Genomic DNA, 25,811 nt, shown 5'->3' with positions numbered 1-25,811 from the left:
TCTCCATTTTTGTTTTGGATTGAGCTTATTTGAATCGTCTCTACTGTTTTCTTGGTTAATCTAGCTAGTGATTTATCAATTTTATCTTTTCAAAGAACCAACTTTTCATTTCATTGATTTTTGTATTTTTTTTTTTTTTTTTTTTTTAGTTTCATTTTTGTTTAGTTCTGCTGTGATCTTTGTTATTTCTTTTCTGCTCCCTTTAGGTTTGGTTTGTTATTTTTCTAGCTCCTTGAGGTGTGACGTTGGTTGTCAATTTGTGATCTTTTTGTCCTTTTAGACGTAGACATTTAGTGCTGTAAGCTTTCCTCTTAGTACTGTTTTTACAGTGTCCCAGAGATTTTGATAACTTGTGTCAATGTCATCATTCATTTTGAAAAAATTTCTCAGTTTTCATCTTGATTTTATCTTTGACGTAAAAATCATTCAGGAGCAGATCATTTAATTTCCATGTATTTGTATAGTTTTGGGACTCCCTCTTGGAATTGATTGTTAGGTTTATTCTGCTGTAGTCTGAGAAGATGCCTGATATGATTTTGATTTTTAAAAATTTATTGGAACTTGTTTTGTGGCCTATTGTGTGGTCTATCTTGGAAAATATACCATGTGCTACAACAAGAATGTATATTCTCCAGTTTGGTGAAGAATGTTCTGTAAGTGTCTGTTAGGTACATTTGTCCTAGAATCCAGTTTATGGCAAGTGTTTCTTTGTTGACTTTCTTCTGCCTCAGTGATCTAGCTAGTGTTGTGTTGAATTCCTGCACAATGATTTGACTGTATTGCTGTGTTTCTCTTCCTTAGATCCAGTAGCTTTTTTTTTTTTTGGACATGGAGTGTTGCTTTGTCTCCCAGGCTGGAGTGCAGTGGCGTGATCTCGCTCACTACAACCTCTGCCTCCCGGGTTCAAGTGATTCTCTTGCTTCAGCCTCCTGAGCAGCTGGGATTACAGGCCTGTGCCAGCACGTCTGGCTAATTTTTTGTATTTTTAGTAGAGATGGGGTTTCACGGTGTTAGCCAGGATGGTCTCGATCACCTGACCTCATGATCTGCCTGCCTCAGCCTCCCAAAGTACTGGGATTACAGCTGTGAGCCACAGCACCCAGTCCTTAGATCTGGTACTATTTGTCTTACAAATCTAGAAGTTCTGGTGTTAGATGTATGTTTATTTAAGATGGTTATCTCTTCTTGTTGAGTTGACCAACTATTATCATATAATGACCTTCTTTGTCTTTTTATCATTTATTTATTTCCTTTTGTTGATTTAAAGTCTGTTTTATCTGGTGTAAGAATGGCTAGGCTGCTCACTTTTGGTTTCCATTTGTGTGGAATACTTTATTCCACCTTTTTTACCTTGAGTCTATAAGAATCTTTACAAGTTAAGTGGGTCTCTTCAAGGCAACAGATATTTAGACTGTACTTTTTAAAATTTCATTCCACTAATCTTTTAAGTGGGGCATTTAGATCATTTATATTCAGAGTTAATAGTAATATGTTAGATACTCTTCCAGTCATCATGTTGATTGCCACCTAGTTGTTTTGTATTCTCCATCATGTTACTATTTTATAAACAGTGAGTTTTATACCTTTGAATGTTTTTTATACTGGTGCATACAGAACCTTCATTCTGATATTTATAATTCCTTTGAGCATTTCTTGTAGGTCCAGTCTAGTGGTGACAGATTCTTCCCCAGTTTGCTTTTCTGGGAAAGACTTATTTCTCCTTCATTTATGAAACTAAGTTTTGCACCATACAAAATTCTTGGTGACCCTTACTCTGTTTAGGAAGACTGAAGATAGGATTCCAGTCCCCTCTGGCTTGTGATTTTTATTGGTGAGAAGTTTGCCATTAGTCTGACAGATTTTCCTTTATAAGGAAGGAAAGATTTTCCTTTTAAGTTATTTGATGCCTTTGTCTCACTGCTCTTAGAATTATTTCTTTCATGTTGACTTTAGATAACCTGACTATTATATGCCTTAGTGATGTTCTTTTGCAGTGAATCTCCCAGGAGTTCTTTGAGCCTCTTGTGTCTGGCTGTTTAAATCTCTTATCAAGACCAGTGAAGTCAGATAGGTTTTCAAAACTTTTTACTTTTCCTTCTTCTTCTTCAGGAATACTTTTGATTATGGGTTTTGGATATTTTACATAATCCCATATTTTTTAGAGACTGTATTTATTTCTTTTTATTCTTTTTTCTTTGTTTTTGTCTGATTGGGTAAACCCAAAAGGCTTATATTCAGGTTCTGAAATGATTTATTTTGCTTGGTCTAGTCTCTTGGTAAAACTTGTCACTGCATTTTGTAACTCACTAAATGAGTCTTCCATTTCCAGAAGTTATGTTTTGTTTTTTTTATCTATCTTCTTGAGAAAATTTTCATTCATATCTTGAATTTTTTTCTTGATTTCTTTATGTTGGTTTCAACTTTCTCTTGGATCTCATTCAGCAACTTTATGATCAATATTTTGAATTCTTTATCTGGTATTTCCAAGATTTCATTCTGGTTTAGATTCATTGCAGAAGATTTAGAGTGATCTTTTGGGGACATCGTGAAACTGCTTTTCATATTGCCAGAATTATTTTTCTGCTTCCGCTTCCTTCTCATCTAGATAAGCTGTTTTTTCTTAATATTTTTGAATTGATTTTTGACTGGACTGGGCGTAACTATAATGTGTATAGTTTATGATTCCCTAGTTTTGGATCTGGGTAATTTCAATTGCAAAGACTGTGCGAGTTCCTTGGTTATAGAGAATTTTGTGTGATGACTTTCTTAGGTCCTGCTTATAGTAGCAATGTAATGGGTGTGCGAAGAGGGTCACTGTCTCCTGTGGTGCTGGAATGGCAGAGGTCTCATGAACCTGCTTATAGTAGCAATGTAATGGGTGTGTGAAGAGGGTCACTGTCTCCTGTGGTGCTGGAATGGCAGAGGTCTCATGAACCTGCTTATAGTAGCAATGTAATGGGTGTGCGAAGAGGGTCACTGTCTCCTGTGGTGCTGGAACGGCAGAGGTCTCATGAACCTGCTTATAGTAGCAATGTAATGGGTGTGCGAAGAGGGTCACTGTCTCCTGTGGTGCTGGAATGGCAGAGGTCTCATGAACCTGCTTATAGTAGCAATGTAATGGGTGTGCGAAGAGGGTCACTGTCTCCTGTGGTGCTGGAATGGCAGAGGTCTCATGAACCTGCTTATAGTAGCAATGTAATGGGTGTGCGAAGAGGGTCACTGTCTCTCGTGGTGCTGGAATGGCAGCGGTCTCATGAACCTGCTTATAGTAGCAATGTAATGGGTGTGCGAAGAGGGTCACTGTCTCTCGTGGTGCTGGAATGGCAGAGGTCTCATGAACCTGTTTATAGTAGCAATGTAATGGGTGTGCGAAGAGGGTCACTGTCTCTTGTGGTGCTGGAACGGCAGAGGTCTCATGAAACTTATCTTATTCCCCTTGATGTGCACTTTTTATTCTCCAGCCTTTTATTTCATTGGGTTGAACAGTTCAGTCTTCAGTTCAGTTAGAGGTACCCATGGGTATGAATTGGCTATAGCAGAGGTAGGTGGGTATATGCAATACCACAATGGTGGGCACACATGCCAGCCCTGATGGATGTAGCCTGGGGAGTCCTCATAAAATGCACTGAGGTCTTCATAGGTGAAAGAGAGGGTGCGACCTCAGCTCTACTACAAGCCTGGCAAAAAAAAAAAAAATTTAAAACAAGTGACCCACTTCCCTATCATGCTTCTTTCCCAGTGTTCTGGATATTCGGGTTAGACAAGCATGTCTCTATCTGCAGGAATGCTGACATTTTGTGTAGAGAGGAAGCAGGACTCTTCTCCTCCTCCAAGCCTGACCCCAGAGGATGCACACCCTGTGGAGACACAGTCACCCCCAAAATGCCCTAGAAAGACCATTTATAGGCCTGGTGCAGTGGCTCATGCCTGTAATCCCATCACTTTGGGAGGCCTAGGTGGGTGGATCACCTGAGGTCAGGAGTTCAAGACCAGCCTGACCAACATAGAGAAACCCTGGGTCTAAAAAAAAAAGACTATTTACAGATGCACCCAAGTCTAGCTCCTGCGAGACACATCCTGGCTGTGTCTACAGCGAGTGATGGGGAGAAGTCTCCTCTATGTCCCTTCATGAGTACTGAGGGTGCTCGACTGCTGGGGAAGAAATGCAGTCTTCCCACTGAATGGAGCACTGTGCCCAAGCCTCTGCTGAAGGAGGTGCAGCTGTGCCTAGCCCACAAGCAGGAAGTTCATGGGCACAGAAAATCCTGCACTCTGTTTCTTTTGTCCCACGAAGTGCTCCCTTGGTGTGGTGCCCTCCCCCTTCCACTAGATGTGGCAATCCCTGGGGGCCAGACCACTGTGAATCCTGCTGCTCCTCTGGGTCTGGCCACCGTGTGGGGTTGCCACAATGCAGGTTGTTGCTGGAGCACGTCTGCATGGGATCCTGTGACATGAAGACACAAGGGTGGAAAGTCCTTGAGCAGAACGAAGTCTTGCAATGTGTGCGCACCCAGTGTGGCATCCGCTCCTGCAGCTTGGGTCCAGGAGGAACAGGAAGGGACCCTGTCTGAGCTGGTAGCCCAATATAATGCCCTCGAGAAATCCCCAGATCGCAGTCTACTCCAGTACTTGGGTTCACGATGGCAAAAAAGCTGTCCTTGAGTCTGGATACCAGCAGTCTACTGCAAGGGCTAGAGCGGCCAAGAGCACTCTCACTTCCCCTTTCCACAGAGTACTAAGTCTCTCTGGATTTGATCTCTGCCAGCTTCTTGGTTCCTTAGTTTTTGTGCGCGTTGCAGATTCTTCCAGTGAACTCTCCAGTGGGCTCCATCAGTCTCCCCTTAACACTCCACTAGGGCTATGGTTATTCACCAGTAATTCTGGTTCTTTTTTCTGAAGGGAATTGGTCACCCAGGTCTCTAGTCAGCCATCTGGAGAAGCCCTCTGATGCCTCAATGGACTGGTCTACAGGACTTGCAGTAGCTTAGGCTTTGCTCTTAGCGCCAGAGGCAAGTGATATGGGTGGAGCTGGACCAGGCTGACCTGTCCTCTGGTCTCCCAGTGGCAGGTGTGAGCACCAGCTCTGATGGGCGTGGCAAGGGAGTGGTGTGGACTCTGTAAAATTGTCTGGGTCTATTCAGGATTTCTAAATAAGGCTATTTGGTGTGGTGTGGTGGCTTTCTCACTTGCCGGCTATAGTATCAATGTACTGGGCATGTGAACAGGCTCAAGGCCTCCTGGGTAGCTGGGGTAATATGGGCGGTGGTGTTAGCTGAGGTCAAAGAAGAGTTTTCTCCTTTGGTGTGGATGTAATGGGCTGTGTTGGTAGATGTCGGGCTGTATACTTACAGGAGAGCCAGCTGCGGTGGTGGCCATGGGATTCATGCTTGGCCTATGTTATCCAGGGGAAGTACTCAGATATCCCTGGTGATGGGCAGGGCCCTGGGACTCCCAAAAGGTTCTGTTTGTGTTCTGCTGCCAAGGTAGGTGAAGGGGAAAAGCTGGGTGGGGCTGGGTCAGACAGTTCTGTGTTCTGGCTCTCCAAGTGTGAGTACAAGTGGTGGCCCTGATGGGTGTCAGCGGGAAATTCCCTGGCCACTAGGGTAATATTTCAGAGAGTAAAGGAACCACTTCCGCTGCATAAGACTGCGCACTGGGAGTCAGGGAGCAGGTGGCAATGAGACCCACCCAGCTCCCACGCCTTTGACAGTACTGATCTCACACCCACAGACTTCTGCTGGCAGAAAGCTGCAAGAGCTGGCTGCGTCCCACAGTGCAAAACTGCCACACACTGCAAGACTTCCCACTCAAGATAGAAACTGCAGCTCTCAGGCCACACCCCTTCTAGAGGTCCATGAAGCAGGGGCACCGGGTTCCTGTGCCCATGGCAAGAGCATGCTTTATGCTTAAGATTAGATCGCAAATCTCCATTGGGTGCTTCTTCCAGCCTGTGGTCATTGCCCGAGTTAGCTGGCAGATTTCCATGAGGGCGCCTGTGAGTTCCATTGGGAATGTCTTCCTTCTGCCCCTCCTGGGGCCTGGGAGGGCATGCAAAGCACTTCCCCTGCTGCTCCTTCTGCCCGAGACTCCTCAGATCAGCTCTAGCACCCGGTAGGGTTAAGGTGCTCCCCAGTGGCCGGGATTACCCAGCTTCCCAATGGGAATGTGCATGAAGGAGACAGTCTCTCCCCGTTTCACCCTCGGAAGACTGCAGTTTTCTGCCTGACTCACGGTGCAGGCTGCTGCCTACTGCTCCTTTCACAGTATCCCAAGTTTCTTTCACTTTTTCTCTTGAGTGCCTGTGTTCCTTCTTGGATAAAAGTGCACACAGCTTCAATCTCTACATACTATTTTGCTGTTTTCAAAATGGAGAGGCACACTAACAAAGCCTGTAATCTGCCATCTTAAAAAAAATCTTCATAATCTTAACAAGAATTCCAAGAAATTGAGTAGTAATTGAGAAATTGAGAGAAACTGCCGAGGCTGTCTGAATTAATGAGGTATTTGGCATTGTCACTTTAGTCCAGTATTTCTTCACCCTGGCCAATGATGAACAGATTAGGTATTAAAAACTGCCTGGGTGTGGAGGGGACACTGATTCAAAGCATTTGGTAAGCGTTATGATATAAATATTCCCACCAGGAACAATTTCAAGCTACCAACAGTTTAATAACCAGTTCACAGAGTTCCTGAAAATTTAACAATCTTCTAGGCTGTCATGTGGTTCACTGAAAATTATCTGTACTTGAGCTCCATTATTCAATTTTGGATATTCTGATTTAATTGATTTGGGAAAGGGCACAGTCCTTCCTTCTTCTATCCCTCCCTCCTTCCTTCCTTCATTCTTTCTGTCCTTTCATAATTTCCTAAAGTAATTCAGATGTGCTTCCAGGGTTGAGAATCAGTGATCTAGAGCAGTGAGCTTCCTGAACTTTTCCATGCATCAGAATCACTGGAAGGCTTGCAAAACACAAATGGCTGGGCTCTGCCTCTCAGAGTTTCTGATTCAGTAGCAGTTCTGACCTGGAGTCTGTAATTTGCATTTCTAACAAGTTCTCAGGTGATGCTGATGTTGTTGGTCCAGGCATTATACTTTGAGTCTCTGGGGCCCAAACTCTGAGTGCCGTTCCGTGTGGTTTTAAATACAGGTTTCTTTCAGAGCGGAAAGTCACCTTTTGGCTAATGGTTTTTGTGTTGTTTTTCACATTGGTTGTGGGTGAGAATCTCCACCCAGAAAGTGTATTACTGCTACAAGTTGCACTACTGATCTCCCTGGGGATCTTTAAAAGGTTTACCTGGGCCCCTAGGGGGAATAAGGAAAAGAGCAGAAGGGGACCAGAGAAGTCTGTCCCACGTTTGCCTGGAACAACAGAGGCCAGCCCAGCTGCCAGTGATTCTTCCTCCTAAGTAGGAGGGGCTCTCCACATTGCTTTAAATAGGCAATGGGCTCCCTCTCAGAACCTTCCTGCCGCCGCGTTTGCACCTCGCTGCTCCAGCCTCTGGGGCGCATTCCACCCTTCCAGCCTGCGAACAGCAGAGAAAAAAAATTACATATATTTTTTTGCCCCGTACATACCTTGAGGCGAGCAAAAAAATTAAATTTTAACCATGAGGGAAATCGTGCACATCCAGGCCGGTCAGTGTGGCAACCAGATCGGTGCCAAGTTCTGGGAGGTGATCAGTGATGAACATGGCATCAACCCCACTGGCACCTACCACGGGGACAGCGACCTGCAGCTGGACCCATCTCCATGTACTACAATGAAGCCACAGGTGGCAAATATGTTCCTCGTGCCATCCTGGTGGATCTAGAACCTGGGACCATGGACTCTGTTCGCTCAGGTCCTTTCGGTCAGATCTTTAGACCAGACAACTTTGTTTTTGGTCAGTCTGGGGCAGGCAACAACTGGGCCAAAGGCCACTACACAGAAGGGGCCGAGCTGGTTGATTCTGTCCTGGATGTGGTCCGCAAGGAGGCCGAGAGCTGTGACTGCCTTCAGGGCTTCCAGCTGACCCACTCACTGGGCGGGAGCACAGGCTCTGGAATGGGCACTCTCCTTATCAGCAAGATCCGAGAAGAGTACCCTGATCGCATCATGAACACCTTCAGTGTGGTGCCTTCACGCAAAGTGTCTGACACCGTGGTCGAGCCCTACAATGCCACCCTCTCCGTCCATCAGTTGGTAGAGAACACTGATGAGACCTATTGCATTGACAACGAGGCCCTCTATGACATCTGCTTCCGCACTCTGAAGCTGACCACACCAACCTACGGGGATCTGAACCACCTCGTCTCAGCCACCATGAGCGGTGTCACCACCTGCATCCGCTTCCCTGGCCAGCTCAATGCTGACCTCCGCAAGTTAGCAGTTAACATGGTCCCCTTCCCACGTCTCCATTTCTTTATGCCTGGCTTTGCCCCTCTCACCAGCCATGGAAGCCAGCAGTATCGAGCTCTCACAGTGCCTGAACTCACCCAGCAGGTCTTCGATGCCAAGAACATGGTGGCTGCCTGTGACCCCTGCCACAGCCGATACCTCACCATGGCTGCTGTCTTCCGTGGTCAGATGTCCATGAAGGAGGTCGATGAGCAGATGCTTAACGTACAGAACAAGAACAGCAGCTACTTTGTGGAATGGATCCCCAACAATGTCAAGACAGCTGTCTGTGATATCCCACCTCGTGGCCTCAGATGGCATTCACCTTCATTGGCAACAGCACAGCCATCCAGGAGCTCTTCAAGCACATCTCAGAGCAGTTCACTGCCATGTTCCGCCGGAAGGCCTTCCTCCATTGGTACACAGGCAAGGGCATGGACGAGATGGAGTTCACTGAGGCTGAGAGCAACATGAATGACCTCGTCTCTGAGTATCAGCAGTACCAGGATGCCACCACAGAAGAGGAGGAGGATTTCAGTGAGGAGGCTGAAGAGGAGGCCTAAGGCAGAGCCCCCATCACCTCAGACTTCTCAGTTCCCTTAGCTGTCTTACTCAACTGCCCCTTTCCTCTCCCTCAGAATTTGTGTTTGCTGCCTCTTATCTTTTTTTTTTTTTTTTTTTTTTAATCTTCTGGGGGGTCTAGAATAGTGCCTGGCACATAGTAGGTGCTCAATAAATTCTTGTTTGTTGAATGTCTCCTTTCTCTTTCCACTCTGGGAAACCTAGGTTTCTGCCATTCTGGGTGACCCTGTATTTCCTTCTGGTGCCCATTCCTTCCATCTGTCCAGTTAATATTCCCCTTTTAAAAATCTCCAAGAAGCTGGGTCTCATCCACATCCTGTTTAGAACCAATGAGGTGTTGAAAACGTTTGTAGATAATGGCAACCATCCTAAGTGCAAAGTAGAAATGGTATTTCAGGTAGAAGGTAGTGGGGTAGAAGTCACTCTAAGGAAGGGGGTGGGATTTTCCATTCTAAAAGTTTTGGAGAGGGAAATCCAAGCTATTAAAAGTCATTAATTTCTAGGTATTTCCATTTCCCATCTCAGCTTCAAGGGAGGTGTTAGCAGTATTATTTCCATTTTTGATCTCCATCCAAGTTCTACCTTTTGGAAGGGTCTGCCTCACTCTGTCAAGTGGAATCCTTCCCTCTCCAACTCTACCTCCCTCACTCATTAAACTCCTTTCCCCTGATCAGAGAAAGGGATCAAGGGGGGAAAAGAGTCCAGCCTTGGTCTCTAAGCCTCCAGAAATGTCCTCCTAACCCCCACCTTTTCTTGTCCCCGAAAAGGAATTAATTAACATCCCTGACTATGTGGAATGATGTATACTGTCACATCAGTGTTTTGAGTCAATGCCCAGAGGAGAGGGGGACCCTCCTCTATCTTTTTTGCAACATCTCATATCTTTTGCTGTTGCTTCTCCCTTACACACTTGATTTTGTTCTATCCTACATTTGAGATTTCTATTTTGTGTTGAACTTACTGCTTTTTTTCATGAAAAGATAGATAACATTGCCCCAAGAGCCAAAAATAAATGGGAATTGAAAAAAATAAAAAATAAAAATAAATAAATGGGAAATGGACAATGGTATTTCAGGTTACCTTCACCATAGGATCCTATTTTTCTTTGCTAATATGGCATGCTTTCTGTTGGTACCTATGACTCTCAATAAGTTTTTGGTCCTGTTGAGATTTCTGGTGAAGAGAAATTCCATCCCCCGTACCACCTCCTCTTGGAGCTGTTTTTCCCATATTAGCCTTTCAGGTGCAGATCTAGCCATATTCCCCCTGACTTTTAGACTGTTATGCAAGGAGACTACATTTAGAGCTGGTCACTGCATTTTGTACACATTTAATTAAAGAGATAGCAAAATACATTCTAGGCAGGCACATCTGTGCTCTGCAGGCCTTACTCGTTGCATGTTTGCTCCTTATATCATAGTTTTAGGTTTATCACGCAATTGGCTTCCTCTCTTTGTGCCTCCAGGACAGCTGAGATTAGAGGGGCCACTGCTCCTCCACAGAATTTCAAGGGACTAGAAGTATTTTTTTTTCTTAAGATTATAGTGATGTTGAGGCAACCATTTTCTTTGCAAAGAAAACAACTTGAAGTCTTCTAAGAAAAAAAAGATAAATAACTTTCACTTACTATTCTCTTAATAGATGAGAATTACTCAAAGTCACTATCACTTGTGAGATGAACTTAAAAAAAGCCACTATGCACACAGTATAGGTATTTTTACATGACAGGGCTTACCTTTTTTCCTGGAAAGAAGATTGTCTTTTAGCTGTTTGCTAATTCTAATTTTTCCTCCAAATCTCAATGGTTTGGAGTTTTTCAAACTTAAAAAACTGTAACATTTAAAATTGCTGGTACTTTGTTTTCTTTTCTTTCTTTTTTTCTTTTTATAGCAAAATGTTTAACAAAAATTTTAAGTACAATGTAGCAATTTATTATAAAAGAAACAACTACTGGATACCAACATGAAACAAAAGCCATTTTAGTATCTCTGCAGTTCCCTTATGAGATTTCTAATACTTTAAAGAGATGTTTGCATCAGCGAACTGATTTCAGAAGCCAGAACTTTTGAGATCGCTTTTAGAGAATCCTGCAAGCTATATTAAAAATCACCAATGAACAAATCAAGATTTATCTTTGGCCTCTGTTTTCTGTTTGCCTAACAAGTGTTTTTGAAGAGTATAGGTGTGCTATTTCAAAAATGGGAGCTTGTAATTCTAAAGTACTAACAATCTGGAGACACAGGATTGCCGGATGCTCCTATGTGGTGATCCCTTATTAGCTTCTCCTCCAACTCTATTTGCCTTGAACTTGGTAATATTAGTTTACTGTTACTTTTACATTATCAAGTGCTAATGTGTGAAAGGGTTTTATTATGCTTTTATTACTCATTTCATTATATGGTATCATTCAATATTCCTTCACAGACTTGGGGATATTAGATACCAGGTCAAACATTATGTTAAAAGCTTAGGCCAACCTTTTTATATGACTGCAATAAAGAATATATTCATTTCACTTATATTGCCACATGGCCCTCATAAAAGGTCAGTTTCAATTGAATATAAAATAACTTACAAATGGCAAATCATATGTCATCAACAACAAACCTATTATGAATAATCTATTTTCAATTACCACCTTCCCCTCCTTAAAAAATAACTTGGAAATGTCTTAGAATCACTAAGAGGTCTTCATTATATATTTCGTACAAAAGACATAAAAATTGTACATTTTTCTGTTTTAGTGAGCAAAATATGTATGGAGTAATTGCACTTAAATTTCAGCTAAAACAGGTGCATCAGATATTCAGAGCAAAAAACATGAAATTATGTTTTTTCCATTTTGTTGTTAACAAAAATTTTAACAAATTAACTTTGAATCAGTTACTCAGCCTGAGCTATTGATGATGAGATAATATTATAAGAAGTGAAATGTATAAACATAAGCTGGTTGCTATGATTTAGGAGTGGCAATTTATTCTTACTCAGAACATGCTTAGCAGTGTATACAAAGCTTTTCCTTATAACAAAGGGTTTACTATTTATAGAAACATAGGTTAGAATGAGCTTACTTCTATGTGATAACCGAGGTTGAATTTTACAACTGGAATAAAAATTTCCTAGAACAGAAAAACCTATAGCATGTTTAAAAATGAATTTCAACCTTTCTATCCATGATTGTAAAAAGTACAACTCTTGACAAAACTGCTTAGTCCCCTAAAGTGCATGTTGTCAAAAGTATGATCTTACGTTTAAAAAAAAAAAAGTGTAAAAATGTTCTGCACTTTAAAAGGTCCAGAAACAGTATTTTTTTTTAATGAGCCTCTCTCACAATTACTACAATCAGGAAAAATGGAATACAAATAAGCAAGAACAGGCTTTTTCCCAGTTTGACACTTCCTACAGCTATCTTCATTCAGGGTGACAATTTCAATTTTAACCTAATTAAGTATAAGAGAGGACCAGTGTCCTAAGCCATAGCCTGAAGTTTCCTGGAAGTACTGAGCTGCTCATTACCTCCCAGGCACTGCTGGGAGCCACTGTCTGAAACTTCTGGAAGGTGCCATGGATGCCCAGAAGGAGGCTCTGCTGCACAGCGCCAGCCTGTAGGTGCACCACCTTCAACCGCATTTCAGCCTGGTTACTGTGGAATTGATTTTCACGGCTCATGACAGAAGCTGTTTTCAGCCCATGAAAAGGAAGTGGCTGGAGCTGATACTCCTCACACAAACAGCAAATTGCTCCACGGCTTTCATAGCATTCGAGGTCTGTTACCTTAAGGTTCTAATGGCCTTTTAACAGTGTTTCCAGCTGAGCAGCAGATGTAAAGGATACTGAACATTGAAAGCACTGTTCTTTTTTTTCCCCTCCCTGAAAGAATCATTGTTTACAGACATTGTACCACCACTATATCCTAGGACCTATTCACTGGTATGTTAGATTTGAAAAACTGAAACAAATCTCAGATAAATAGAAAGTATTATCAGTGCCATCAACCTACCACTTACTGAGCTGTCTGACCTCTATTACCACCCATCAGGAACTGAGATCACTGAGGACGTATTTTTACCATTAATCGGGGCCCTCATATGGTAATATCCCATCAGGGAAAATAATTAATGGAACCCTGTGAAGCCTCTGAAACTCCTTGTACTTTAAATGGATTGATTTTAATCCTAAAAATTGCTGCATATTTCTGAAAACAACATTTCACGTTTAGAATTATGTCCTGTCTGCCTTTGGCTTCCTTTTCTGTTGTTCTGAGTGTTAGTTTTGTGCTTTGTTGGTAAGGGCTGTAAAACGTTTCCCTTAAGGCAGCTTTGGGCTTCCTGCATAGGGAACATGAAGGCCGTTAAGGTTTGGTCTGTTGAAAGAGGTTGGCATTTCAGTCTTGTGGACTTTTGGGGAAAAAAAATGTTAAACATTACTGAAGAGCCCTTGTCGAACTGGAGGTTTTTCCATTTTAAAAACTAGAGAAATAGTATGTCTTTTGATTTCACTTTGGTCCAAGCGACGCCTCATATTTCCACTTTCCAGTGGTAACTAGCAGAGGTAAGAGAAAAACAGCCATGCGGATGAGTCATCATTCCTCACTCCAGGAAATGGCTCATTTTACAAGCTTTTGAAAGGACCTTTAGGAAGTTGTGAACCGCCACCATTTTTGTCCTGAGAGTTGAAAATACACATTGCAACTCTGATGTAAAAGGCATATCGTTCCCTCGTCCTCTACTTCCTGGTTTCTCCTTCTGCTCCTTCTCTTCTTGCTCCTATCAACCTGTCTAGTTTTCCTCAGGAGCTCCCACTTGATAGGTAACGGGAAAAAACGTTTTAGTCTGGTCTAGTAGAAAATGTAGTCTGAGCAGTTTAGCCTTTCTCGGTAAGTCAAGCAAGTGGGATACTTGCTGTGATGCAGTGGCCTTGGCTCCCGGCTCCTCTACTTAGCCTTCTCTGAACCTCTCTAGGCCTCAATTTTTCATTGTAAACAGGGGTAATAGCAGTTCCTATCTCTCATCGCTGGGATTGTACTAGATGGATTAACATTTCTAAAGCTCTTAGAATAGTGTTTGATAATAAGAAGGGCTACAAACATGTTTGTCAGTTAACATAGAGTAGATGAGAAAATAAATCTCTTAGATTGGGGAGTGACGAAGAGTGACTTTCTCATGAAAGAAGAGCGAGGGTCCTAGGGCTCTGCCCACGTCCAGGGCCCCACTGGCCTGCATATCTGATGGTGGTATACTTTGTGATCTGCTCTTTTTCAACTTGGGAAGGACCAGGTAACTAGTACCCTTTTCTTCAGTATTCATCCTCACATTGGTCTTTCTGGGCATGAAGACCTGATGAGTCACTGGCTTGTCACTCAACGGCCTCTGACCCATCTCCAGCCTTGATCACTTGGCATGGAGGGATGGATGCCAAGCCTCTGGTTTGCAGCTCAGCTGCTTTCTGAATTCTTCCCAGGAGGGCTCTACGGATTGCTGAGCCAGACCAGTGCTACCCAGGTGCGGGCTGTAGCTCTCCCTCCTAGTGCTCTGTGCCCCAAAGTTGACCCTAAGGGTGGTCCAGGTAGCCCACCAGGCAATCTCTTCACAGAATCCTAGCCAGAATTTGGGACCCAAATCCTGCTTCCCTTCAGCTTCCCAGCATTGAGGCAGAGCTCAGAGAGCAACTCAGTGTGTTAGTTCATTTTCACCTACTGATAAAGACATACTCAATACTGGGCAATTTACAAAAGAAAGAGGTTTAACCGACCCACAGTTCCACATGGCTGGGGAAGCCTCACAATCATGGCGGAAAGTGAAAGACATGTCTCACATGGTGGCAGACAAGAGAAGGGAATGAGAGCCAAGCGAAAGGGGATTCGCCTTATAAAACCAGCAGATCTCCTGAGACTTATTCACTACCACAAGAACAGTATGGAGGAAACTGCCCCCATGATTCAGTTATCTCCTACTGGGTCCCTCCCACAACTTGAGAGAATTATGGGAGCTACAACTCAAGATGAGATTTGGGTGGGGACACAGCCAAACCGTATCACTGAGTGATTTGGCAAACCATTACTCTTCTTCCACCTCCCTCCTTAGCACAGACCCTTAGGGCAGGGATGGGTTTGCTATCTCTGTCCCTTTCTGGCTGGAATTTAAGCCTTTCTGCCACATTTAGTGACTTCTGTCTACTAAAGAGATCATGTAACAGACCCTCATGTCCTTAGATGTGGAAACCTGTAAGGAAATAAATGATTTAAGGAGCAAACAGAATGAAATCCCTTTTTAAAGTATTTGTGAAATATTATGCCCATTATGTTAAAAATATGAAAACTTCCAAAGAATCTCTTGAGCATCAAGTAAATTGGGAATAGTATGAACTCTTTATTTATATAGGAATCTTTGGGATTCCAGGCTGATACTACCATATAGAAGCTAAAGGACTTAATTTCTTGTCTCGTGCTTGCAAACTGGTTAAAGTTTTCTTACCTTTTTGAACTCTAGTTTCCTATCTATACAGAGAGAAGTCTCAAAATAAATGTTACTTCTCCTTTTCCCCCTTCCTTCATGACACATGTGGTGATAAGAAATCTTCCTATTTCTTATTCAGGAAAGGGAAGAAAATGTAGTAGGCTGTAATCCCCACTCTAGACTTAGTCATTTTTAATTTCTTTTTATGATGAGCTTCGAAGAGAGAAGCTCTAATAAAACTTTAAAAGGTGATCTTGAAATGCTGTTAAATGTCAAACAGCAAATCTCTAAAAAACATTTACTTTCTCTCTTTTTTTGGTCTTCTAGTTGGAAATGGCATGAAACCTCTCTCTCTCATTTTCACAGGTTTCTGTTGTTTTTACCATCCAGAGAACAATCTGTCTGATAAATTGCTTTGATTATTTCAATTTATTTAAACCAGTGGTTCTCAAACTTGAATGTGCACCAGAATCATTCAAAAGCCTTATTCAAACATAAGGATATGGGCCACACCCTGAGTTTTTGATTCAGTAAATCTCAGATGGAGCCTAAATTGTGTTTCTAACAAGTTCCTAGGAAATGCAGGTGCTGGTGTTCCCTGGACCTTGCTTTGAGAACCACTGTCTTAAAATTTAAGCCTTCAACTATCAGCAGTATTTTCTTGTATCATTTAAAATGAGGGACTTAGTTTTTGTTTCTCAAATTGCTTCTAAGATGTCAGAGGACACTCTAAGGCATATTTTTATTCCCTGGAGCACAGTGTTTGAACATAGTAGGTACTCAATAAATAATTAAATACTGCTTGGTTGGAAATATAAAGGAATTTTTTTTAACTTTGCTTTTGTTTTGTTTCTTGCCAGGCAGGCCTTCCAGACCACTTTCAGTAAGATCGAATTCGATGGTGTAATGTAGAAACACCCTTATATTTTCTTTGAGAGACTGTAGCTGATAAGCTATATTAGCTTAAGCCAGTGGAAATCAGTTTGCAAAAGTATAGACCACCAGAGTTTATTATGTGGAACATGCATTTTGTTGCTTTCAAATTATTTTAAAGCATAACATTTTTCAATGAAGCTCTGCTTTATATAGGTATATGTCTATTAAAATGTTTTTTCAAAACATGGCATATTTTAGCTATCACTGACAGCAATTTTCAAATACCTGAAAAGATTAGAGAAGTTAAATGTAAAGAGTACTTTAAATGGCAGTGACATTTCCTAGTAGATAAAGAAGCTGATATAGAGGAAAGTTAGTTTAAAAAGTCAGGCCTAGGGATAAAGCAATCAAATTGTACTGCCTTTTGAATGATCTATTTATGATGGAGGCTTCGAATAATAAATTGTGCTGCTGGAATGTACATAGAAACCACTTGCAATTTTGTGAAATCCATTTTAAGCTGTTGCCTAGTTAGGCTCTCTTACCATGCAGGTTAGAAACAATTTATTTTTAATCACTTGACTAAAAGAACAGCACCCACATTTTCCCTGCCCTTAAGGTACACATAGAGTTATGAAGATTGACATACAGGTGATTAATTTCAGTATGGTGTGGGGAGTGAAGGGTTAACGCTGGGAGCCTAGAGGAGGACAGGTGAAGGTAAGCCAAGGCCGGGAGGTGTGGGGAGGAGAAGAAACAGCAGTGCTCTGATACAGTATTAATTGCTCTTTCATATAAGTAGATGAACCCTAATTATATGGTAAATATGGAGGCTAAATTCCTCTGTTTAATAGAAGATCATGCCCTATGAACTCCCTGAAAAATGGCGGCTCTGGTTTTGCAAAGCTGCAGTCATAGATCTTTGTTCAAGTAAGTGGAATGTGCATCTGTCCTTAGGAAATGGTATGTAACTACCAAGGGAGATATTTAATGTAACATTAATATACTCATGTTTCGAAGAAAATTTATAGAGAAATGTTAAGAAAATAATCACATTTATCACCTTTGATTATCCCTGCTACAGATGTGGGTTTAAATGGTGATCATTCTACCATTCCAAATACCAGCATTCCTTTAGCAAAAATTAGTATATGATTGTGCTGTGTATTTGAAAAGTTAGGCATGGTGGCTCATGCTTATAATTCAAGCACTTTCAGAGGCCAAGGTGGGAGGATCACTTGAGGCCAGGAGTTTGGGACTAGCCTGGGTAACATGATGAGACCGTGTCTCTACAAAAAATGAAAATAATTATTAGTCAGGTGTGATGGCACATGCCTGTAGTCCCAGCTGCTGAAGAGGCTGAGAGGAGGACCACTCGAGCCCAGAAGTTTGGAGTTCCAGTGATCTGTGATCACACCACTGCACTCCAGTGTGGGTGACAGAGTGAGACTCTGACTCTCATAAAAATAAAAATGAAAATAAAAAATCCATAGATAGTATAGCTACCATATTACAGTGTGTATGCTTGTGTAAAAAATATAAATATTTTATAACCAAAGTCGATACTAATGTTGTGGCTATTTTTTGCCATGGGTGACTAAATAGAACAATTGTGTTGTGAATCCCTTTTATTAACTTTTCATATGTAGATGGTATAATAAGTGATTCTAGATGGAGAAAAGGTGAAAACAAGTTGGTATTATTTTGTGCCCTTCATGATCTGACTTGGTTTATTTTTTAGTTTTTATGTTTTCTATCACATTTGAAAGTGTGAACATTTAAACTCTTAGGCTGTTTCAGTTTGCATATGAAGATGTTTTAAGTAAGTTCTGGAATTATATAGAAAAAACTAGAGAGTGAGGATGCCCAGATGACAACAAGCAGAAAAATTCCTCCTTTAAATAAAAGCCTCTATTCTCATTTGGAAAGCAAAATGTTCTCTCTTAAAAGTAGCAGCTGTAAAAAAAGCAGGAAGGCAGACCACACTAAGTTGTAAAATATGTTTTGGTAGCTTAACAGAGATTTAGCTGTTTCTGAGAAAAAAAAAATCTAAATCTAATTTTAAAATGAAGGTATTTAAAACCATGGCACAAGAGAGCCTTATTTATGGAGTTGGTGGGAAGCCAGGATGTTTCCAATCCGCTGCTCTTACAGGAGGCTGTGCCTCGCCAGCTCTGTGCTACAGTGGGCAGCCTCCGCCTGACGTGCATGAGTCAGATGCACGAAGCAGCAGACACCTGTCCTTTCAGAAGGCAAGAGGTGATGAAATGAGTGAATTCCAGAACTAGCAGAAAGAAGAGGTAATCATTACCCCAGATTTTTTTCTTCTATTTATTTTTATTGATGCATAATAGATGCACATAATTTTGGGGTACATGTGATAATTTAATACATTCATAAAACTTGTAGAGATCAAATCAGTGTACTTGGGATTTCCATCACCTTAAAGATTTATCTTTTTATGCTAGAACCATTCAAATTCGTCTCTTCAAGCTATTTTGAAGTATACATTATTGTAAACCATAGTCACCATACTGATCTAACAGTCTTTTTTTTTAAATCACATTGCAGATTTTGCTTTTCTTAAAATTGATCTATAAAAAGTAATTTTTTTTTCTAAAAACAAGGATAAAAGTTTTTGAGATTTTTCCCCCCCACATGGAATTCAAGCTCTGAACTTATGTATTTCTTTCAATGTTATGCATACTGATCTTTGTAGAATACTGATGGTGCTGTTTCTTTTCTAAATGGTATGCCTGATCTTTGAATGAAAGGTATATCATGGTGTTAAAAACGTTGAACGTTTAGCCTTGGGACCCATTTCTTGCACAGTGGACCTATTATCTAATCCGGAAAATATAAGTCTGAATACCAAGAATATATTTTTTGAGTCTGGGAGTATGTTTTTCTGGATAAGTTCACTACTTACTAAAATAAATAGTAAATACAAATTTTCTTAAGATCTAATACATGAACTGGGTGTGGTGGCTCATGCCTGTAATCCCAGCACCTTGTATGCTGAGGCATATAGATTACCTGAGGCCAGAAGTCAAGACCAGCCTGGCCAACATGGAGAAACCTCGTCTCTACTAAAAATACAAAAATTAGTCTGGGTGCAGTGGTGTGCTCCTATAGTCCCAACTACTAGGGAGGTTGAGGCATGAGAAATGAGAATAGCTTGAGTCTGGGAGGGAGAGGTTGAGTGAGTCGAGATTGCCCCACTGCACTCCAGCCTGAGCAACAGAGAGATTCCATCTCAAAAATAAATAAAATAAAATAAAATAAATTAAAACGATCGGCTACATGAAACATAATTTGCTAAAACAATTATGTTTTCTAATTTCTAAAGAAAGTTTTTCTGTTTCATTTGGAAAGAAAGTAATGACAGTATGATTAGAAGTTGCTTTCCTATGGACGAGAGAGAGCATCATTTTTTTTTTCCTTAAAATGCATTTAGTAGGAATAGTTTCCCTCTCTTCCTACCTCTTAAAAATATTTAAATATTTTAGAACAGTAATCACTTTTTAAGTTGCTACTACAAATATGAAATATATAAATATCTGGTATATTTGATTAGGCTTCCCTTAGTCTGTAAACGCTGAAACACAGGATCAGGTCTGATTTATCCTTGCTTAGCCATCAGTGCCTGGCCCAGATAAGAAATTCAGTATACATATAATGAACGTACCAAATGGTGACAATGACCTGGGCTTTCATTTGATTTCTAGAAAACAACCTCTATGTAGATGTCGACTAACTCCTGTACATGTTCTGTTATGAAAAATATTCTGTCTACTACCAGATGTGCCATCATCTGGTCATTATATTATCGCTTTTATTTTGATTGATTTTTATTGAACACATAAACTCTGGCCCTCAAGAAGCTTACTCTGTAGGAAAATACAAAGTATGAGGTGTCATCAAAGGTATTTCACATCGAGATTGATATTGAGATATTCATATACCATGTCAATTAGCAATCTAGAGGGTAAAATTTATATTGAGAGCCGGTCCAGCTATTATCATACATTGTTGTTTACAACCTAAGCTTTAAAAAAATATCTTCCTTGCCTTTTGCCTGTAACTTTGTGAATAAAAGCATTGTTAATGGGCTGGGAATGGTGGCTTTGGATTCTAGTCCAGGTGCTCTGGGAGGCTCAGGTGGGAGGATTGCTTGAGGCTATGAGTTTGAGACCAACCTGGGCAAAATAGTGAGATTTTGTCTCTACAAAAAATAAAAATAAAAAATTATCAGGCATGATGGTACATGCCTGTAGTCCCAACTACTCAGGAGGCTGATGGGGAGGATGGTTGGAGCACAGGACGTGGTTGAGGCTTCAGTAAGGTATGATCATACCACTGCACTTAGCCTGGGCAACAGAGCAAGATCCTGTCTGAAAGAAAAATCATTGTTAAAAAACTATTACTTTTACTGTAAGTATTCCACTTATCTTTCTTAAAGGATAAAGCAGACAATCTCTTCTCTTTTCTCTTGTTATAGTAAAAGTATCAGATGATTGGCCTTTCCATATAGTTGAAGGTCACCCATTAATGAAATGAAACAGAATCAAGATAAAACATGGAAATTATAGTAAGGTTGTTAAAAAGAGGCTTCATGTTGCAACGTTGCATATATATTCTGATAAAATAGAACATTTATTGAGCTCTCTCTAGGTCCCACACATTGTTTTAAACTCTTGTAGTATCTTTCATAATCATTACAGTATCTTTTCCTCATAGGCATAATCACCATGTTTTACAGATGAGGAAACTGAGGCAGAGAGAGTACAATTCACTTGTCCAAGGACACAGGTGGGAAAGCAGATGAGCTAGGCAGATTCCAAAGCCCATATACTAAACTACTATCTAGGTGAATTATGTGATTTCATTTTCAAAGGAGGAAATTAACTTTTTCTAGAATTAAGATAAGTTTCTCAAATCATTGGGCTACATACCCTGTAATACAATTCTTTCCAAATATTAGGAAGCATTTAACTCTCAGTTGCTAGAGAAGTAGTAAAAAATTATTCCAGTACTGAGACATTTCTAGAATCTTCCAATGAGATCAAGTGATAACTTATTTCTTCGATAGACATTTTAGTCATTATGGGTAAAACTTCGTAGTATTACATTGTCATTACTCGGGCTGTTTGCATCTGAATGTCCCTCCTCTGTTTGAGAAAGTCCATCCTCTTGAGTCTCCATGGGAGGCACAGCTTTCCTAAAGGTACCAGAACTGAAAATGCTAGATGCTTGCTTTCTCCAATTCCTTTGCATCCAGGGTGTGGGTATATGACCTGCAATAGACCAGTGATATGTGCCAGTCCTGGTCTTTGCTTTGGCTACTTGTAACACAAAGAAGCAGGAACAGTGAAGAACTCATTCTGCAGGTAGCAGTGGTTAAATGGCACCTGCGGAGGTTTCAGCATTGTCCTCAAGTATGCAGTGCTGAGAGTCGGGGCTCTCTGTGCCACAAAGGGCTCACTGGCTACAGTGGTGTCCTTTATGGATGGCCTTGGTGGTTTGGTCTTGGCTGATGCTTCACTTGTTCCTACTTGTCTTCCTATCCTAGTTCCTCACCCCTAAATTTCTGTAAATAAATCCTTTCCTGTGCAAATTAGTCATCATTAGTTTCCGTGACACGTAACTAAGCTCTGTAGGGTGGAGTGTGAAGGGCTGAAGACAAATAATCTTAATGTATATCTTAGTTAAAAATTATCTCCATGGGGGTGGGCACAATGGCTTATGCCTGTAATCCTAGCAGTTTAGGAGGCTGCGGCGGGAAGATTGCTTGAAGCCAGGAGTTCAAGACCAGCCTGAGCAACACAGTGAGACATCCCATCTCTATAGAAAAAAATAAAAATAAAAATAAAAATTAATTAGCCTGGTGTGATGCCCTGGGCCTGTAGTCCTATCTACTTGGGAAGCTTAGGTGGGAGAATCCCTTGAGCCCAGAAGTTTGAGACTTCAGGGAGCTTTGATTGTACCAGTGTGCTCCAGCCTAGGTGACAGAGTGAGACAATGTCTCAAAAATCAACAACAACAAAAATAGCAACAAAGCTTCCATGGTAACTTCTGAAGCTTGAAAATAATGGTGTGTATTTAGCTAATGCAAATGAGTACAAAGACTGAAGAGCGAATCATTTTAATGGTAGAGTTATTGATTACTTCAGATGCTGCTTTTGAAACAGACTCTATTTTCCTTTACATTTCTTTCCACTATAATTTCTTTCTTTCTTTTTTTTTCGAGATGGAGTTTTGCTCTTGTTGCCTAGGCTGGATTGCAGTGATGCGGTCTCGGCTCACCACAACCTCCATCTCCTGGGTTCAAGCTATTCTCCTGCCTCAGCCTCCCGAGTAGCTGGGATTACAGGCATGCACAACCATATCTAGCTAATTTTGTATATATATTTTTTTTTAGTAGAGGTTTCTCCATGTTGGTCAGCCTGGTCTCAAACTCCCAACCTCTGGTGATTCGCGTGCCTCAGCCACCCAAAGTGCTGGGATTAGAGGCATGAACCACTGTGTCCGGCCTGTAATTTCTCATGTAATGTCTGTGTTCATAATTTGTGCTCATGAACTACTTAACAGCTAACTCATACCTGATATTTTGTTGAGATCTATTTAAAAGAGATCCAATTAAGCCTTACTTCCTCATGTCAGAGCATTTCCATGGAACTTGAGAGAATGATACATGGAGTTCTGTGGAAGTGGCTGAGTCCTAGGAATTGAGCTATCTTAAAAGTACAAAGGCAAGCAGAAAGTTACATGGGAAAATAATCAGATTTATGTAGATGCTTTCTACAAAAGATTCTTTTTTTTTTCTCAGAAGTATATTATAATAATATGATCCTCATATAGGGTAAATAATACGTTTTTGTGCTTTATTTTGTTTAGTGATCATCTTCTATTTATCATCTTTAGTCTTTTAAGGGACTGTATCTTCTTTTATTCCTTATGAGTCTTTTGTTTGTTTGCTTGTTTGCTTTATTTTCCTGTGAGTTATTTTTCCCAGGCAAAAAGTTATTGGAGGGAACTGAATTATTTTTAGGGTAGGAGACATCCGTTTCATCTTAACTACAGTTTTAGCAAGCAAATGTGCTAACCTTCAGATAGTTGGGTTCTAGAGTATACGTAGGAGTATAAAATGTATAAGCTGATTGTTTCTCCGTATCGTGATTTTCTAAATAATAATGTAGTCAATTTCAATATGTTGTTTGGTTTCATCGTGAGATTGGTATTACTTGAACACAGTTACTTGATGTCACTGATGACTATATCTCAACATTCATGTTGTATAACCTCAAAACCACTAAGAGAATAAGATGGAATAAAAAATAAAATAAAACACATTTTTGAAGTTACAGATTTACTTACTTTGATACGGCTTATTTCTAGGCATTGTACAAACATCAGTGAAATGGAAGATTTTATAATATGAAACCAGAGTTAAATGAGGAATAAGAAAAAAATTACAAACATTTGCAATGATTTTTTACTGTATTCTTTCAAGTGACCGACTCACATCGAGAAAACAAAAAGCAGTATAATTTAATCATCAGTTATTTGTTTCTATATCGGAGCCTTTATTTTAGTAAATAATAACTTTTAAAGGGCTATACCAATCTATACCAATGTATTACTAAATTGAGAATTAGCTAAGGCTTCAGTGTTTTTAGTTTATAATTTCGCCATTATGTAAAAAAATACATATATATATTTTTTTGAGATGGAGTCTTGCTCTGTCGCCAGGCTGGAGTGCAGTGGCACAATCTCAGCTCACTGCAACCTCCACCTCCTGGGTTCAAGCGATTCTTATGCCTCAGCCTCCTGAGTAGCGTGCCACCATGCCTGGCTAATTTTTGTATTTTTAGTAGAGATGGGGTTTCACCATGTTGGCCAGGATAGTCTCGATCTCTTGACCTCGTGATTCGCCCATCTCAGTCTCCCAGAGTGCCGGGATTATAGGCGTGAGCCACCGTGCCCGGCCAAAAATGATTTTATTAATATTGTTCACTTTGTTAATAGACTTCATTCAGTTGGGATTTCAACTGAATTCTACAAAGAGTACATAAATTTTTAAAATTTGGAAAAGCATCTCAGTGTCAAACTTCATAGGAATTTAAGTTTAAAGAGTAGGAAACTTTGAAATAAATATCTCTGGCTAACAGACACTCCTGGGACTTGTTATCACTGCCTCTTAGGTGAATGTCTGGCTTAATTGTTCAGATTAAAAAACTACTCATGTCTTCAATTTATAATATTATTGATCAGTATCTAGAACATTGTTATATTTAAATCACATTACAGGACGTGTTGCCAAAGCATTATCCTAGATGGAAAATCAAAGGCAAGATTTAAAATTTATTTTATCATAGACTTGGCTAAACTTTGACTTTTGAGTCCTTCGTACTGTTTTTTATAGTGCTAGTGGGAGAAATTACGCAAACCAGTATCAGATTACTCAACAGTCAGACCAGGAATGTGCTAGCAAACAGGGGCATCAAAAAGCATTTGGGAAAATAATATCTCTAGCAATGTAGTAGCCACAATGATGAAAATTAGACTTTGTATTTTCTTCCTCTTTTGTGGTTTAGTATTGGTTTAACACTGAATTATAAAACGTGATGGTGGGTGGGAATATACAATTATGTTTTTCATGCTTAGAGTCAGACACCTTTCCTAAAACCCTTTGATATGCAAATTTCTTCACTAACAGCAGATAATTTTTTTCTAAAAGGAAAGCAGTCTCTTATTCCTCTACACCCAGGGACCTAGAGGTATTGCCATGTCTTTGCTTTCCTTTATGAAGCCTGTATGGATTATTGACCATGCTTTTTTTCTCCTGCAAAGGCAGTTCTATCAGATACGGGCAGTTAGGGAGAAAGGAGCTTGTGGGGCATAAGTTTTTTTTTTGTTTGTTTGTTTGGTTTTTGAGACAGAGTCTTGCTCTCTTACCCAGGCTGGAGTATAGTGGCACCATCTTAGCTCACTGAAACCTCCGCCTCCTGGCAATTATCCTGCCTCAGCCTTCCGAATAGCTGGGACTACAGGCACGTGCCACCATGCCTGGCTAGTTTTTGTAGTTTTTAGTAGAAACAGGGTTTCACTATATTTGGCCAGGCTGGTCTCAAATTCCTGACCTTGTGATCCACCCACCTCGGCCTCCCAAAGTGCTGGAATTACAGGTGTGAGCCACTGTGCCTGGCCAGCATAAGTTTTAAGAGGGAGGGAGAAGTCAGCAATTGCAGACTGGTTTTTTATGGTAGGAAACATTGGGATTTTTAAATCAGTTATTCCAAATTCCATAAGTACCTGTTTTTAAGGTTTTCTCAGGCTTTCCATCTTTCCAGGAATGATTCTTCTTAATAACCAATCTCTAGAACTAGGAGCATTCGCTGTGGTTTGACAAAAAGTTCAGCTCTCAGGAATAGTACATTTTTTACTATAGTACTGTGTTTACTTGAAACAGCTGGGTTTAGATGCAGCGTGAATATTGTTTTTTAACATTCTAAGGCAT

General features: G+C 40.6%; 1 protein-coding gene and 1 pseudogene across 2 annotated transcripts in view; both read left to right on the top strand.

Moving 5' to 3' along the window:
• Positions 1 to 25,811, top strand: part of GPC6 (glypican 6) — a 1,165,513-nt gene that overhangs the window by 13,553 nt on the left and 1,126,149 nt on the right. The gene's annotated exons all lie outside the window — the stretch shown is intronic.
• LOC135268960 (tubulin beta chain-like) lies at positions 7,241 to 9,045 on the top strand (annotated as a pseudogene).

The sequence above is a fragment of the Aotus nancymaae genome, unplaced genomic scaffold, assembly GCF_030222135.1.
Source record: "Aotus nancymaae isolate 86718 unplaced genomic scaffold, 86718_ANA_hifiasm-v0.15.2.pri h1tg000048l, whole genome shotgun sequence".
Lineage (NCBI taxonomy): Eukaryota > Metazoa > Chordata > Mammalia > Primates > Aotidae > Aotus > Aotus nancymaae.
Note: the sequence above shows the minus strand (reverse complement) of the source record. Positions and strands in the feature narration are given on the sequence as shown.